Here is a 19,350-nt window from a genome sequence, read left to right on the forward strand (position 1 = left end):
TTTATAATCAACTCTGTAGTAAATTTTCTGAAATGAACTTGATATCTGTCAGAAGGGTGTGTTTATAAATGCCAAACCATTAGGAAGAATGAACTAAGTAGAAAAAATAAAAGCATCAGGACTTATTGTATTAATTAATTTTAATATTTCTACTTGAAACATATTATTAGAGTCATTTTTATCATTCTCAATTTTGTTTATGTTTCTATTTTTTTAGTGGTTTAGAGCAATTAGTTTTAATACATTTCATTAAAACCTAGTAAAAAGACCAGCTTACCACTGTTGTGATATTTTAATGAATGTCAGGCCACATCTTTAAGTTTTAACATTTTCAGTCCGAGTGTTCTTCTCAAGAGAAACTTCACCCTCTTTCAACATGCTACGTTCTTGAGGAGCAGCAACAGACAGTGAGGTTCAGTAGCAGTGAGAGTAATCCACCTTTAGAAGAAGATACCCGCAAGTCTCCACTGATGCCGCCCACGATCTCGGAGCTTGAGGTTTTTATATTGGCTTCACAAATTTACCTGTTGTTGTTTTTTTGTTCTAGTCAGTTTTGTAATTAACATAATTTAATGGTGATTTTGCAATCAGGTTGTTAACAGAGTAAGCTAAGTTTTATTATCACTTAAAAGTATGGAAGGAAATGTTTAGTAATATTACAAAAATAAAACTGGAAGTTCCTCTTTAATCCTTACGAGTTACAGGTTTATACTGCCAAAATCAGGAAGTTTATTGATTAGTAACGTGTGAAACCTCAGAATAATTATTTCCCTCTAGAAGAGTGTTCAGTTTAGTTAAATAATAAAACTTATTAATTTTGTATTTGTTATTTGTTTTAACAGCAGCCCTATGAGATCATCAGGCTTGGATAATGATATTATTTTAATGAACAGTGTGTACAAAGAAAGATTTCCCAAGGTAGGTAACTAGTTATTTATTGAGAAGGAAAATTGTAAATAGTGTGCTTGTCATCAAAAACTGTGTTTATTTTTTGTGAAATTGTTAAAAAAAGAAACTGGTGTTTTTTTTAGCTCTGTGTTAAAAGTTTCTTTTAAAGTACATTTTCAATTCTCAGTGTTATAAGTTTAGTGGTTTTATACCATTTTGAAGATATGCTCTGTTTTCTGTGATTGGCCTACAGGAAATAAAGTAGGCTTAAGGTAGACCAGTGCTTAATTTATTAGATATGCCATCATCTCTCAAGGAGGTAATTGGCAGCAGTTGAAATTGTAAAATTTATTTATATGCTATCCTGAGCTCTCTGCTTGGTGTTCCTGACTGAAGCATGCCAACCAGACATTTCTAATATGGTAGTTAATTATAAGGCCATGGTTTGTGAATTGGTAACCTTAGCAACTGACACTAACATTGATAATGGAGTAAATTATCTGTTTTATCATGAGTGAACAGTGTGCTTTTGGTAGTGTAATTTATAACAAAGATGGTTATAGCCAACATCTTTTAAGTACAGTAATAATAATAATTAGTTTTACAGCTAGAGTAAAAAGTGGCTCTTGGGATCATCTTATGACACCCACCATCCATTCTCTGCTGAAAAATACTGAACAAGTCAGCAGCCCTGTTGTTATAGAGGAATTCTTAAGAGAATACAGATTGAATCCATGCCATTGTTATAAGCTTTTAAGGATAAACTAATTAAGCTTTCCTCACAGTTTATATTTTCCAGATTTGTTATATCTATAATTTCTTTTATTTTCTATTGTAATTTTTATTGTTGGTAAATAAAGTACAGGAAATTTATTGATCAAAACTTTATTATTCAATATGCATATCTTTAGGCTACCCAACAAATGGAAGAAAAGCTTCAAAACTTCATAAATAATTCTAAAGAGATTAATCCGGTGATCAGCTCAGATGCTGTAGCTCACTTTGCTCACCACCAAGTAGTAGAAATGGCTCAGGACTGTTTAAAGAAATCTCAGGAGAAGCTTGTATCTTCACGCTGTTTTTATGAAATGTCTGAAAATTTAGAAAAGTTACTGAGTGAGGTAATTTCCTTCACAAATAATTCTGCCTGTTTGCTATCCAAAATTAGTCTAATGTCTTTACATTACTGTTTTTTCTTTCTGTTACAGTTTGAAAAAGTATTAGTTGTAGTTAGGTTGTTCTTCTGCATATGAATGTTTTGTAGGAATTATCTTCATTGTCTTCGAGAGATGACATATTAATTAGTGTTGTGGAGCTCATCAAGACATTCTGGGCTTTTGTTATCTCCAACACTAAAGTTGTTTTGGTAATATATTTTGCTGTCTCTTTGAAGAGATGAATTCTTTAATGCTTTTATAATTTTATGAAGCCATTTCATAGTGATAGATAATTAATTGGCTTGTTTGTACCTGTTTTATACATTAAGGATGAATTTTTATATTTACATTAATGGGCAGTAATAGAACTACACATTAATCTTGGCCACAACATGCACATTAGTAACAGGGTTTTGGTTTTTTTCTTAGTTTTTGATAAATTATGTGGACAAATGACATCAGAGTTATTTGAAAAAAAAATGCAATTCTCCACATTTAAGAAAGTAATCACATTTTAGTTTTAGTGACATGAAATACTGATGTATTTTTTGTATTTAAATAAATCCAAGGAAGTATAAGTCAATTGATTTTGTTTAACTAGCAAGTACAGTGTACAAACTAATGTGTGGCATGTGTGTGTCTGTGTGAATATATATATATTTATTTATTTATTGGACATCAATTCAGAATTGGACTATTGGAATGCCATTCAGAAATATTATGATGCAAACCTTTCCTGTTGTTCTGGCAATTAATTTCAGTCTTGACACCAGATGGATACAGAATTATATGGTGTTTACTTACAAAGTGGAAGCTTAATTTTGTAATAATATTGTACTTAAATTGTAAAAAAGGTTTAAGTTTGTTTTTTACTTATGTTTCTCCTGTCACTATTTGGATATTTTTTTTTATATCAACAGTGCCAAGAGAAGTCACCTTTAGCAGCTCAGCATTTGCAAAGGTTAATAAAGAAATTATTGGTTATTATTTCTCGTCCAGCACGTCTTTTGGAATGCCTCGTGAGTTCAAAATTATTGTTTAATAGCCTTTGTTTATTGTTCCTAATACATATAAAAATGATATTCCAGTTATATTAATTTTGAAAGCTGTGACGTTATTTTAATGTGGATACATTAGGTGTTTTTTGAGACAAATTAATATTTTCACTCAACATCATTCTGGCAACCAAAATTCATAAGTTTCAAAACCATAATTAAAATTTTACACCAATGTGAATTGGTTTCATGAGATACAAATATGTTAACCCAATGTGCATGGATAGGGGTCAAATTGTGCAAGTTGCAACCTTTTACAGAATGCCATTCATCGTGATGTTATGTATTTTAAGTCAGAGTTATCAAGTATTTATTTTACCCTGCATTTTTGATTTAGAGACAGTTCTGGTAGTTTGTGATACAGATGCGTTTTAGAGACTCTAGGTGTTGTGGAAAGTACAAAATGAACAAACCTATTTTTATTCACATGAACACCGCCTTTCATTCCGACTTGCCAGTGTCTAAGTTGGACATAGCTTGAGTAAAAGTACTTTTCTAACTCATCTGATATTTTTGTACAATAGATTTATACATTTCACTGAAAGCTTTCCACATTTCATGTAGATTCACATAATAAAATTGGAATTATAGTGAATATCCCTTCTTGAATATGCAGCCAGTACAGTGGACCAAGCTCATACACATTAAATTAAATGACACAGACTGAAGGAAGTACAACAGTCCAAATGTTTATGTTTATACATCATAAGTGATCCTGTAAACAATTTAACTATTCCAGGGATACTAAGTACTTATTATACATTACAACTAAAACAACAAAACAGATATTCACATCAAATAAGTTTTGTTTTGGGAAAATGGTTCTTTTTGTTCTGGGCAAATTTAATTCAAATCTACAGAGAAAATAGTTTTGTAAGTTGAACATAAGTTCTTGAAAGATTCATTTCTTGTTTTGATCCAAGTGATTAAAATTTTTTTTTTTTACTTCATTTAGCATCATATATAAACATGTACACAAAGTGGAACTTTGATTACTATAACAATTGTAAGCTACAAAAAAGGAGTAATTCCAAAAAAGCAAATGACCAACTGGGTAGACTACTTTTAGCAGTGAGTGTAGGAGAATGTATTAACTAGACTACATTTACAAGTAGGGAACTGATGTGAAAGTGATAGAAATGCCTTCTAATTGTCCTAAATGCAGGAGTTTGATCCAGAAGATTTTTATCGGCTACTTGAAGCTGCAGAAGGACAAGCCAAGGTCCTCCAAGGTGTAAACACAGATATTCCACAATACATAATCAGTAAGTTAGGACTGAACAGAGATCCTCTCTCAGGTAATTATCCTTCACTTCTGAAAAATTAATAAGGTTTAGTTCTTATACTGCTTATATTAAATTATGGTTATTTCCAAGTTAGAATTTTTACATTTGCATATTATTTCAACTGTCTTGATGTCCAATAAAAATCAATTGATGAATTTTTTTCCTTGTTCTGTAATCGTAGAACTCTCTAGCCATGATATAGCAGGTCATAGAATAGCTCTGAGATTTTTTTCAAATACAGATGTTTAGCTCATAGCTCTGTCATTTTTTGACTGATTTGATATCTAGTTTGAAGTTTTGGACTCAGGAGGTCAAACCTTTTTGATTGATGAATTTGACTTTGCCAAAAGTCTGACAGATTAATTTACTCTAATTCTGCCTGAAAGAATTTCAGGTTATGTGGCTGTTGAAAATTCCCTCTTGTTTTTTAAGTAATGATATAATTTACATCACAAAGGAAATAAGTCCTATAGAAAACTAGTTGTCAGTTGCTACATATTGACTGTCTCCTCAAGGAATAAGAAAAAGACGATACTTAATTATATAAAATATTTACTTGTATGTTTCTGATTTTACTTTATCTCTTTTTCCTTTTCAGCATATTAAGTCTTGACTCTTTTTCAGTACTGTGTATTAGTACATGAAACTTCCAAATTCTGTGAATTATGGGTCACGTAAGGTGCAGTGTTAAAGTGGATTGTTATGTTGGTCTGATAAAAATTTGCTTCTTATCAAGCCTGAGAGTTTTAAAGATTATTATTTTACAATTGCTATGTTTGTCCAATCACTCTGCACAGTATTTGTAGCCTGTTTCAGTATCCAGTGTTACCTTCATGTAAATGCACTGGGACCCCATATACCAGCTGCTACCACAAGATTCCTGTCAGCAATATAACAGATCCACAGTTTTTTTTATTTTCATTGTACCTTTATCCAGTAAAGCTCCTTTACTTACTTACATTTAAGAGTTTTTATACCATGTACTTATAACGTCCTTTAATCTTCATAGTTTCATTAGGCCTATTCACCCTTGTTTTTGTTTTTTAATTATTAAATGTTACCACTGTAGGGTTTTGTCCATAATCGTCTGTAATGATAAGAATGGTATTAAAATGTCACCAGAAGGTTCTATCCCACAATATTTTTCCTCTGTTTGATTATTTACAGATGGAAAATTTAATCAAAAAATAAACAAAATGATTACTTATTGTGTGTGTGGCAGTGAACTGCCAGCCAAAATTAAATTAAAAAGCAAATTAATCAAACCTGTCAGTAATTACCACAGTTTGGTTTAAAGCTTATTATTCTTACCACATTTATCAACTTTTCAACACTACTTGCATTATAAAAGTGGTGTTTTTTACTAGGTTTTTGTCTATTAGATTTTTTTCTGTTGGTATACTTAACAATATATATATATGATATAAATTTTTACTAAATAAAAAAAAATCTCTACCAGACATTCAAACTGAATGACATTCTTTGATATAATGTTTTTTCTAGATTTCTCAGTTGACGAAGCTATAGGAGAGCATCATGAAATGAATTCTCTTGAGTCTAACTTTTCTTTAGAGGTAAGAACATAACATTTAGCATTATTTTTGTCCTTACAATGATTGTATACTGTTAGAAACCAATATAAAACTATTTTACACCTTATTGCAAAACTTTGTGCTGATCTTTTCAAGTTTTCCAGTTCATATTAAATCTTTATTGTACTCTATGTAAATATTTCTAGATATACAGACATACTATTTTAATTTATTTGTTTGTTCAATAAAGCTCCAGTTCCTTGTCTATTTCTCCCATCACACCAAGCATTCTTATCCTTTCAGCCACGGGGGTGTTATAATATGATGGTCAGTTCCACTATTCACTGGTAAAAGAGTAGCCTAAGATTTGGTGATGGGTGGTGATGACAAGCTGCCTTCTCTCTAGTCTTACACTACTAAATTAGGGAAGGCTAGTGCAGTTATCCCTCATGTAGCTGTGCGTGAAATTGAGAAACTAAAACAAAATCCTTGTGTATTTATGTAAATAGTTGACACACATAGAAATGTAGTTATGAATTTTATTTGTAAAATAATATAGAAGTCTGTCTTATTATGGAATAAAAGTATTTTTTAAAACAACATCCTGGAAAAAAATTGTTGCTTTGTTTGGCAAGGATGTTTTGAGCCAGTAATTCACCTGTATGATGTCTTGAATGACCTCATGACTGAAATTTGTCTGTTGAAGTTAAGATTCAACTAATGCAAGTTTTTCATCCTGAATTTTGAAACATCCATCATCTGTCTTTGAGAGAATTTATTTATTTCCTTTCTTAGATTTTTAAATTAAACAGTGTACCCAGAATCTTAACTTTTGTGTTCAATGTCTTATTTAAAAGGGTAAATTGTTGTTTTATGGAATTACTTATTTTTGGTCTCTACGTTTTTGATCTCTTTTCTCCCAACTTACTGTTTTAAGACAACTTCTAGTTCAAATAACAAGGCCAAACCTCCCTCGGAAGAAGATTTTAAAATGATAAAACTAATTAGCAATGGAGCTTATGGGTGAGTTTCCAATTAATAATTAGGATTACTAATTGTTTAACTGTATCCCTGTTTCAAATACTTAACTATCAGTTTTTGTTTTTTCATTATATGAATCAGTGGGTGGATAGATAGAAATTTATGTATTCTTAATGATTTATGCCTTAAAATCTGTTACTGTTTATTAAACATCTATGGTTCACAGATAATTTAGTTTATCCTAAAATTCTTCTTTGTAATGTTATTCAGGACAGTCACTAATACATTTCTGAGATAAAAAGTTAATTTATCAGTAGTGACATACCAGTGTTCCCCTTTATTTTTATTTGATGATATAAAAAGTTGTAAAACCAATGTAAAATTTGTTGCAGCTGTTACTATAACATATTAATTTCACTTCTAGTGATAAAAGTATGCTTACGTATTTGATAGGACATTTGAAATTTCTTCATATCATCATATTGTTTTTTAGTATTTCACAGCTATTTGCAAAATATATATATGTATGTAATCATATTCATGTACAGATCTGCAGATAAATTTTATCTGTACTGTTTTTGTGTATTTTCAAATTTTGAGTATAAATAATTTTAGAATATCTAATCTTTTGTAGCAATATGTAATTAATAAATAAGTAATTTAATATGATGTGAGAAATATTTTTAATCAATATATATGTAAATATTTAGTGATTGTTAATTTATTAAGCAAGCTTTTATTTCAAATATACTATACAAAAAGTGCTTTTTTATGTATACATAGGCCTGACATGGCCAAGCGTGTTAAGGCGTGCGACTCATAATCTGAGGGTTGCAGGTTCCCATCCCCGTCGCGCCAAACATGCTCGCCCTTTCAGCCGTGGGGGTGTTATAATGTGACGGTCAATTCTACTATTCATTGGTAAAAGAGTAGCCCAAGAGTTGACGGTTGGTGGTGATAACTAGCTGCCTTCCCTCTAGTCTTACACTACTAAATTAGGGACGGCTAGCACAGATAGCCCTCGAGTAGCTTTGTGCGAAATTAAGAAAAAAAAATCTGTGTATACACATTTGTAATTGAAACAAGTTTTAATTCGTTAATTTAGTCAGTATTATCGAAAAAACTTATGATAATTTTCTTTGCATGTAAAAGTTACTTCCACATACTTTATATATGAATATATATGTATATATTCAAAGTATTGGCCATCATATGAAATATCATGTCATGTTTCTACCTTTTTTTTCAGTGCTGTGTATCTAGTTAGGCATAAGACAAGTAGACAGAGATTTGCTATGAAGAAGATAAACAAACAGAATCTTGTGCTTAGAAACCAGAGGGAGCAAGTATATGCTGAAAGAGATATCATGACTTTTACAAATAATCCATTTGTGGTTTGCATGTTCTGTACTTTTGAAACAAAGGTGATTACCACTCTCCAGTTTATATTTATTTTCCAATATAGTGCTTTCTAAATCACACAACATTGAAATAATAGAATAATAATAATAAATGTGTGTGCATCACATTGAACAATTGCAAACTGTTTAACTTTGTTTTGAAAATGAACATGAGTAACAAATGGGAAATAAAACATGTAAGTCATGGTGGTATGTGCAAGCAATCACTTGGTAGATCATATATAGCTGAAGGCTATACTGTGTTATTATGGTTTGTTAAGTTCACCATGTATGCATTCATTGTCTCCTATCTGGAAAATATATAGGATGATGTGCTCAGTTTTTACTTGAACTAATACCTTATGGAGGTCTAATCATACACTTCACATTACATTATCACTAGATTGACATTTTAACATGGTACAAGCAACATCAGCCAATTATATTCAGCTTACCTCTTATACCTAATGGTAATATTTTGAAGAGATATTTAACACTTTTTCCAGCATAACACTTATTGGCTTTATAGTGTTCTCAAATACTCAGATTTCTCTTCAGGAGTCATAGGATAAAAACCATAAAATAAAAAGAGGTTTCCGTGGGAAATGTATCACCACACAAGAATCTGAATATACCGACCTCAACTGAGTTCAAAGTAGAGAAAGAAGCTGTAAACAATATAGAACGCAGTGAAACAGCCTTTATTTCAATCAAAGCCAAAGATAAGCATATCTTCGGGGCAACAAACTGTAGAATTTATGGTATTTCAAATATAGTTGCAGTAATGCATATCGATAAAATCAGTATCTGTTAAGATCTGTTCCAGAGTGGAAAATATCTAGCAGTATATATGAAAAATAATTGTCCCATTATTCTCAAGGATCAGACACTACTCATGTGATTAATGGCCACTCTCCATACAAATAGTGGATGTTATATTCTTCATATATCATTTGACCTGTAAATAGAAAAAAAACTTTATACTAGCTGGACTTTCCATTCCTTGCATGGGTGTCCAAATTACTTGAAATAGGTATTTTAAAACAGAAAGAAATTACTCTTAAGAAAATTTATTTTAAAAATTCAGTTCTCATTTTAACTTTTGTCTAAGTCTTTGATTTTCAAAACAAAAATCACAAATTAAATTAAAGCTTCTTGCCATACCACATTGAAAAATTATAGTGATGAGCTTACAGTTATAATCTTTGTCCTCTCTCTTTCTTTCCCTTCAGTTTCTTCAAAATTTTGCTTCAAACTTTACTTTTCTTTCTTTCTGTGACTGCTTTATCCTCCCATCTGCTTTTCTTACCTATCCCCTGCTGGTACAGTGGTAAGTCTATGGATTTACAGTGCTAAAATCATGAGCATGATTACCCCCGGTGGATTCGACAGGTAACTCGATGTGGCTTTGCTATAAGAAAACACACACACTTTTCTAACTCTATCAGCTTTTTACTGCTCTTTTGTTCTGTGATTCATTTCTTCTCCTTTTGCTATTATTACAGCCTTTGAACTTTTTTTCTAAAGAGATTCTGATGTTGCTTTTTACAGCATTTTGAAGGTTAAACATACATATTGCCTTTCTCCTAAATGGTCATTAATCAAATGAGATCTTAAAGTCAGTTACATTGAATTTTATATCAGTTATTTCCTAAAGAAGTGACCAATTTTTTTATATCAGCTTCTTGCACAGTTTCCTGCTAGGGAAGTGACCAATGTTTTATATCAGCTCCATGCACAGTTCCCTGCTAGAAAAGTGACCAATGTTTTATATCAGCTCCATGCACAGTTCCCTGCTAGAAAAGTGACCAATGTTTTATATCAGCTCCATGCACAGTTCCCTGCTAGAAAAGTGACCAATGTTTTATATCAGCTCCATGCACAGTTCCCTGCTAGAAAAGTGACCAATGTTTTATATCAGCTCCCTGCACAGTTCCCTGCTAGAAAAGTGACCAATGTTTTATATCAGCTCCATGCACAGTTCCCTGCTAGAAAAGTGACTAGCATAATTACATACAGAGCATTAGTTCATCAGCTACTCGTGTTTATTATGTTTGTTACAGTTACACCTTTAAAAATAGCACAACATTAGTTGGCTACATTCTATTTCAAATGAAAGTTTTTAATGGCCAAAGTCTCTTTTATTCCCAAAACAAAGTAATTTTTGATATTACAATAATTTTATACTTCATGGTCATTAACAGAATACCACCGAAATTTAAAACACTAATCAGCAATTCTGCCAAATACCAAATTACTCCAAGACTGCAGCAAAGTACCTTCTACCAATCTTTTAAAACCAAGAGCAATGGTACATGTAGATGAAGTTGGAATGATTTGTCTTACCCATTTTGTGTTTAAGCATAAATAATAATTTCTTATTCGAATGATAGATATTAATATAAACCTTAAAAACTGAGGATAAAAACTAGACTACACTTGCTGATAGACACTGCACAGTAAAATATTGACTCATTTCTTTTTTCTCTACATATTTACTAGTAACTTTATATTGCATTATATAAAGAATCCTTTTTGGTATGTTTTATACCTACACTTTAGGGGTGGAAGCTCTATGGATGTGCATTCCTTGACTGTGATTATATTTTAAACATTAAACATAAACCTGAAAACACCACAGTAAAGTGAGCCTCACATTGAAAAAGAGAAATATATTTGATCATTAGCAAAATTAACCTAGAAAAATCGTTCTGTTACAATAAAGTTTCATGAACTTTCAAGATTCTTTTACAGTAGAATTTCCTACCATTTAAAGGAAAGGAATGGGAAGGAGTGTTACAGTATTATAGGAAAATACAGAAATAGGTTACATGTTGCAAGTTGTTTGGAAAAATCAAATGTGTGCTTTTTGCTGAGATCTTGGTGGGAATACTGACCCCTTCGTGTTACTTCTTGGTACTGTAAGAGTCACCATGCCAAGTTTGGTAACAATTGGTCAAATCTTGTGCTGGGTGTTAGCAGACAAACAAACATACAATTTTACTTTTATGAGTATATATTAGATGGGGTCCAACAACCATTATAACTTTCCTTGTGTCAGCCTGTATCACTATGTCATGTTGTAAGGATTTGGTAGTTTTCTGAAATTAGATATGAAATTATATACCCCTTGTTATCACATATTAAAATTTGGTGCTGATTGATCAAGAAATGTGGAAGTGTACAAGGAACAGACACACACACACACATATTGATGTTTATGTAGATTAGATGGGGGTTCCAACCCCCAATGATCTTCCTCATGTTATCCTGTATCACTATATCAAGTTGAACTGATTTGGTAGTTTGTTGAAAATAAGATGGGGGTCCACCACCATCCCCTGGAAATTTTGGCCATTCCATGTTACTTCTGGGGTCTGTAGGAGTCATCATGCCAAGTTTAGTGGAGATCAGTCAAATGATATGAATTTGTGGGCAAATGTACAATTTTGCTTTTATGTATATAGGAGATTTCAGGTTTTCTATTTGGACTGTCTTCCTGGTTTTAGCTTTGTTAGCATACTTTAACTTGGGTATTTTCAAAATTGAAATGTACTGCAATTAAACCATGTGGGTTATTATAACTGTAGTCAAGGGTTTGAATTGGACAAAATTTGATGATATTGCATCAGTGTGTTTCCATGACAACCAAGAAAATTTCAGCCATTATAATTTCTATGTGCCAGCTGTACCAGATATGAATCGAGAGTATACCCAATTCAATTATTTTACTTATCATCATTTCTACCAGCCTAACCTCAAGTATAATTTAATTATTTTACACCAAAATTTATCAGTGTGACAGATGGACAGACAGAGTTTTGACCCCTTTATGTTCCTTCTGGATACCTAGGAATCACCACCCTGAGCTTGGTGGAGATTTGTCAAATTGGATGTTAGGGGTTAGTGGACAAAATACAATAAATTTCACTTATAGATAAACAGGTAAAATTATAGAAACCTTATAATCCAAATGCTTTAAAACAGCTTTTTGAAAGTGCTCAAGTCACAAGTTTTGTATTGTTTTATATTAAGAACTTTTGGACATATGTGTTTTTTTGCAACATTGAGTTTATTTTTATATAGTATGTTCCACTTTACAGGAGTCTTTCCCAAGAAAAAGTGCATATGATACCCTTGTTGAATGAACCAATTCAGTTGGTATCTGGGGTAAAAGGAACATAGTGGCTTTTGTAATTAAGGAACATTTCTGTAATACATTTTGTACACAGTAGGTGAAGAAACATTGAAAAATGTTATAGTAAATAAGGGGCAAGAAGCAGTCACATAATTATCGTGAATGATTTGTGAAAAATTAAGGCAACATTTTGTGTAATTATTGTGTAAAAATAGTTGAGTGTTTTTTAATTATTTTGAAAAATGTAGTCAAAAGTCATGCAGTATTTAGTTTTTTGCAACATTTTAAAAGAAAAATTAATATGAGAGTTTATATTAATCAAATGTTTTGTCTTCCTTGTTTTAGTTACTACATTTCTATATAAGCCCATAGTGGTCGTTTTGTAATAACTTTAAAGGTCATGTTTGATGTAATTTTTACACATTAAATACTAAGTTGTATCGTATCCTAACTCTTAGCTTTTATTTTATATTTTCGAGTAGTGAAACATATTTATCAAAATGTGCTTAAGTTTATTTTCCTAATAAATTTTAGTGATACGATTGTACATTGTATTTAAGAATGCTTATGAAACAAAGTGTTGTTATTGGTTTTATATTCTCTAAAACATTGCTTTATAAGTTGGGATGACTCTTGACAGAAGTATTTATATTTAAATAATTCTTGGTCCTACACCAGATGTAATCAAATGATATTTTAACTTAAATTTTTGCGTCATGACCTAGTGTGCGTGTCTTTAAAAAATTTTGAATAAATTTAATATATTGAATAATTAAATGATTTTATTTCAAGCATCTGTGATTTTTTTTCTGACATAGAATTTTTGTTCCTATGTAGAAACATTTGTGTATGGTTATGTAGTACGTAGAAGGTGGAGACTGTGCTACATTACTGAAAAACATGGGACCATTACCTGTTGATATGGCGAGATTTTATTTTGCTGAAACTGTGTTGGCTGTAGAGTACTTGCATAGCTATGGAATTGTTCACAGAGACCTGAAACCAGACAAGTGAGTATGTTTTCTATTAATATGATTGTCTAACTGTAAGCTAAATGTTTAAATTATTAGAAAATATGGAGTAATAACTGGTTTAAGTTTGAATGTACATTAACTTCTAGCTTATCTCTCCTTTCTGAAAGTCAGATTGTTAAGAGTGAACTTACCAATACCTGAAACCTAAGCTGTGTGTTCAGAAGATATTAAGATATTAGCATAAACATTTGTAACATAGAAATGCATTATGATTAACAACATTTATAATTTCATTTTTATTTTTGAGTGTTATAGAAGAGGAGCTCTATTAATAGTAAACTTGGGAATGTTACGTTTGACTATTTTTGCTCAAACAGTTTTAAACTATGTTGGGGTCATTTTCAACGTGCAAAATAAGGTTTCAGGTGTAAGTAGAAAAGTTTATTTTGTGGTAGTACCTGAATATTTTCACAGATTTTAAAATTTAAAGCTAACACATTACTTCATGGATAACACAAATAAATTTAGAAGTGAGAACTCCTTTTCTTGTTTTGTTTTTTCTTTGGAGAGGTTAATTTTCTATTCTCTTTAAATTTCTTTTATATTTTTGTGTTTGTCATTGTAGTGCTTGTACAAAAGTATTGAAACAATATAACAGTTGCTGTTAATTGGTGGTTATATGAAAGTTTTCTCTGTATACATGCAACTTACATACACTGCTGGCCAAAATCTTAAGGCCAATGAACATGAAGAAAAAATATACATTTTGTATTGTTTGACTTAACCACTTATTTGAGTAGAGCTTCAAAAGATGACAATAAGAAAAGGGAAAATAAACTTTTTTACATTTAATAGAGAAAATGTGTACACTATGAAATTAGCCTTAATACTAGCTGGTCAAAAGTTTAAGACCATACCAAAAAGAAGTCCTAAACAGGGTAGGAAATGCCCAACAAGAGGTCTTAGTAGTGAGTTGCACTTCAGTCAATAAGGATGCTTTCTCCAACATGCCAATGTAGCTAGATGCTGTTTGATGCCCCTGTATAACCTGAAGCTCCATTGTTCCATGGAAGGAGAAAGCACCCCAGATCATGATGAAACATCCTCCACTGTGTCACCCCAGTCATAGAAAATGTCTCCGTAGGATATCCTTATCGTGCCAGTAATGTTGGAAGCCATCAGGACCATCCAGGTTAAATTTTCTCTCATCAGAGAACAACACCATCTTCCACTTTTCAGTGTCTCATGTTTGGTGCTTCTCAGCAAAGTCTAACCGAGCTGTTTCATGGTGTGGAAGGAAGCGTGGCCTTTGAAGACGTTTACAGTTTTTAAAGCCTTTCTCTCATAGATGCTGTCTTATTGTTCTTGAGCTGCATTCTGCATCCGTGGGGCCTTAACCTGATTCGACGATCAGCTTCTGTCTTTCCGACAACCTGTCGAATCTTCCTGCTCAACGTCGGCAAAATTTTCTTGGATGTACCACTTGAAATTCTCATTTTGTATTCCTCAGGGTCTTTTAAGAAATTTGCAACAGCAGTTTTACTACGCCCAATCACACCAGTGATGACACGTTGAGAGAGACCTTGCTTTTGCAGCTCGACAATTCTGCAACGTTCAAATTCTGTCAACATTTTAGCCTTTGCCATGTTTTTACTCAATGTAACACAGGAGATGTCAGTGGTTGATGTTGACAACGCTAATGCTTGAACACAAATGACTAAATTTTGTTACGTGTTTACCAATTAACGCTTCATTTCAGTATGGTCTTAAACTTTTGACCAGCTAGTATTTAGGCTAATTTTATAGTGTTCACATTTTCCCTATTAAATGCTAAAAAACGTTTTTAATTTTTATTTTCCCTTTTCTTATTGCCATCTTTTGAAGCTCTACTCAAATGAGTGGTTGAGTCTAACAATGCAAAATGCATAGTTTTTCTTTATGTTCATTGGCCTTAAGATTTTGGCCATCAATGTATATCTTTCTATGTTTGTTTCTTAAATTAAAACGTATCTGAGAATTAATTTCAAGTCAACCAGCATGGATAAATTTATTATATTATAATAATAATTTGTTTAGAAGTGTTTTAATTCAGAAAATTATAAATAGTTCATCTAATCATCTGCATCATAATTGGATCCAGTTAGAATATAGCAGGAACTATCCAGCATTTTGCTTTTTAGCTATATTTTCTAATATATGTGTGTAAAATATATGTTGTTTTTTTCAGTCTCCTTATTACAGCAATGGGACACATTAAACTGACAGATTTTGGATTATCAAAGATTGGCTTAATGAACTGTAAGTACCTTAAGATTTGTGAAATTTAAACTATAATAAAAACTTATTGGGAAAGTAATTAGAGTCTGTTTACACTGTATGTCTCTGCATTATTTTTATTTTATTATTATTATTATTATTAAGACACACGTGGAATTGGTGTTCAAACAAATGGTTGAGTGACACCAAACACTGGTCTTCATATTCACCATAAACAAATATTCATGATACTTCTACTTTACTGCTGTATATGTTGGTAGACATTTTGATAATCTGCATATAAGTAAATACATCTTTTATGGAGGAGGAGTGGCATTACTTTATGGAGGTAGTAGGTTCCAAAAAGAATTAATATGGACTGATACCAGTTTGGAAGTATTCATACATTTGTTTCCAAGTTTTCATTAATTTTTGTGCAACAAATTAACATGGTTAACAATAGGACATTGTGTCTTCAGTGCCTGTTAACACTGTTACAATAGGACATTATTTCTTTAGTGCCTGTTAACACTGTTACAATAGAACATTATTTATTTAGTGCCTATTAACACTGTTACAATAGAACATTTCTTTAGTGCCTGTTAACACTGTTACAATGGAACATTGTTTTTTAGTGCCTATTAACACTGTTACAATAGAACATTTCTTTAGTCCTGTTAACACTGTTACAATAGAACATTGTTTTTAGTGCCTGTTAACACTATTAAAATAGGACATTATTTCTTTAGTGCCTTGGATACTCACTTTACTTGAGCCAAATGTAGTGTGTGAGGAATTTATCTACATTAGAACACAAGCTTATGAAGGTTTCAGAGCTCAGTTGATTTATTTTTAACTTTCTGCAATTCAACCAAATTGTTCACAAATGAATTTAATGGGGTTTATCTTTCAACATGCTACAAAAATAAATTTAAGTTTCTGAAATATGAAAAGACCTTAATTGAGAAAGTGATGGCCAGCCAATAGGACTAGCTGACTATGGATTCTGTTAGAGCATAGGAATGTAGTAAAATGCTTCAACATTTAGCTGTGTTTTCCTTACAGTGGCTACCAACATGCACGAAGGATACTTGGATCGGGAAACTAAACAATTTAATGACAAACAAGTTTATGGAACTCCAGAGTACATAGCACCAGAAGTAATTTTGTTGCAGGGTTATGGTAAGTGGTGCATGTTTCTCAACTGAGAAGACCACCTTGTATGTTGTTGGACTTATAATTTACAAAATATCTATTCATGTATCAGAAAATTTGTTACAATACTTAAGATTTTCAAGATGAAGTTTGTTGTATTATAATTATGTGCTTTCTTTTTATTCTTTAATAGAAATGAGAACACATCAATAAATAGTGTGGAAGTTGATTATACTTACCTTAGATTTAAAATAAGATAATCACAAGCATAAGGAAGAAACAAAATTATTTGTTCTTCATTCTTACTGTGAGATATTTATGATCATTCAGTGTTCTTCTTTAAAATTAAGTATTTATTTATCCTAATTTGTATTCTTTTTTTCCAATAACTTTCTACACATGCAACATGTTTTCAAAATTGTAGTTTTGTTTCTTTTTTGACCAGTTACAAGAAAAAAAAATCTGTTTTTATTTCTATACTTCACCTTAATTCTAATTTTGTTTTTTTGCTACGAGAAGGAGGGAGAAAGATTTAGAAAAGAAATCACTATTGAATTTTTAAACTTTTTTACCACAACTTCTGAGTTTGGATAATGCAACATTTCATAGGTATAAGATACATCCTAATGTTTGCAAGTGTACATTTTATAATTTTCTTCTCTTAAAGTAAACATATATTTACATTTACATATACCCACTTTAAAGATAGATAATTTTCAGATAAATCATTAACTACACTTTCTAGTAAACATATTTGTTTATATGGATATCTTCCATTCTAACAAGAAAAAAAGATCTTTCACTTGTCCCCCCTTTTCCTCTATTTAAAACTGATGAGGGGTGATTTATTAACCTAGCTGTTAAAACTTTCTGAGTATTAATGGGTTAGTTATTGTACTTTCTGTGTCTGTTCTCTAATACATGTAGTTTAAAGATTGTATCGTACAGAGCCTGCATGATGGGTTTTATTAAAAATATCTTTAATATCTAACTCCCATTTCTTTCTTTATTTAACAGGTAAACCTGTTGATTGGTGGTCCATGGGAATTATTTTATATGAATTTCTTATTGGCTGTGTTCCCTTCTTTGGAGATACTCCAGAAGAACTTTTTGCCCACGTTATTAATGGTACTTGTGTATATGTAATATTTAATACCATAATAATGAATATATCTGTGTATGCAAGTATACATGTATAACTATTACAGGTTTGCATACTGTAGCTACACTAGTTTAAAAGCTCAACCTGAAGTGCCAGTGTTATTCTGGGGTTTTATGGTAACTACCCTTATAATTGTTGGTTTAAGTTTGTATTTATGAATGTTCATTTAAGAAATAATAATAATGCCCTGGTGAAAATTATAAATTGAGACTTAATTTTTGTTAATAAAATAATACTTATGTTGTTAATGCTCTTTGGTAATAAGATAATATGGGATTCACAAATCATGAACTCAAAGAAACTTCAGTTGAACATATTATTCATACAGTAGGGTCTGGGAATGTAACTGAAAACAGTCAATGTTTAATAAAGTTGGGGTATTTTGGTTGAACTCGCATTAGTCAAATAGTAAAGATTAAAATTTCGGTTTTATAACCCTTACTGCTGAAACACTGTAGTTGTAGAAAATATAGAGAAGCATAGAAATAATTATTTAAACATTTGTGTTGTAACCATAAGTTTCTGTAATATTTGTGGTAGAGACATATTTATATTCTTGTTATTCTCCTTCCTCCTGTGTTGTATATTATGTATTTTAATCATGTATATCCTTTGTCTCATAGATATCATAACAATATGTTTCTTTGTTTTCTCATGGTAGTAAACATACTTTAATGTGCAGTTCTAAATTGCCACATACCTGTACGTGATGTTAGTAAAGTTTAATGCAATTTAGTATCTACCTTTGACGTTCAGTGAAGAAAAGATGCCACAGAGGTCAGATCTATGTTTTATTTGCTACTTCCGCTGCACAAGTGCTTCTTGGAAGAACAAAACAAATAAACAATGTAGGCCTAATTTCATGGTGAAATATAAACAGTTTGTTTGCACATCAAAACCAAACAAGGCACTTATCTTGTTTAGATACCCCAAATAAATATACACGCAGAATGTATATATTTAGGTAGTATACGGTGATAACGTGAGAATCATCCTAATTTATTAATTTATGTTAGCACTGGTTATGATGTACAAATAACAAATACACTGTAATCCAGAGCTGGGCGATGAGTGATATTTGCTAACTGATTTATCAATGAGCTCTTTAGTCGGTTAGTGCAAATCCCTACTTTCCCACTCAAAGAAAAGCTCCCGAGTGGCACAGCAGTATGTCTGCAGACTTACGACATTAGAAACCAGGTTTTGATACCCATGGTAGGCAGAGCACAGATAATCCATTGTGTAGCTTTGTGCTTAATTTCAAAACAAATAAAATGCAAGGTAAAAACAAGGTATTTTTATAGTGTGTTTATAAAGTTTAACAAGATTTATTATTGTAATAACCATAACATACATGGAAGTTGGT

At 31.4% G+C, this 19,350-nt stretch overlaps 1 pseudogene across 1 annotated transcript in view; it reads left to right on the forward strand.

Moving 5' to 3' along the window:
- The first annotated feature begins 337 nt into the window (after positions 1–337).
- Positions 338–19,350, forward strand: part of LOC143230013 (microtubule-associated serine/threonine-protein kinase 2-like) — a 34,075-nt pseudogene continuing 15,062 nt past the window's right edge. The window contains exons 1-12 of the transcript XR_013016184.1: positions 338–497; positions 843–918; positions 1,800–2,009; positions 2,966–3,064; positions 4,266–4,398; positions 5,890–5,960; positions 6,856–6,941; positions 8,149–8,323; positions 13,275–13,447; positions 15,639–15,709; positions 16,733–16,849; positions 17,840–17,950. The product of XR_013016184.1 is annotated as a microtubule-associated serine/threonine-protein kinase 2-like (transcript). The remainder of the gene's footprint in view (positions 498–842; positions 919–1,799; positions 2,010–2,965; positions 3,065–4,265; positions 4,399–5,889; positions 5,961–6,855; positions 6,942–8,148; positions 8,324–13,274; positions 13,448–15,638; positions 15,710–16,732; positions 16,850–17,839; positions 17,951–19,350) is intronic.

The sequence above is a fragment of the Tachypleus tridentatus genome, chromosome 1 (genome assembly GCF_004210375.1).
Source record: "Tachypleus tridentatus isolate NWPU-2018 chromosome 1, ASM421037v1, whole genome shotgun sequence".
NCBI lineage: Eukaryota > Metazoa > Arthropoda > Merostomata > Xiphosura > Limulidae > Tachypleus > Tachypleus tridentatus.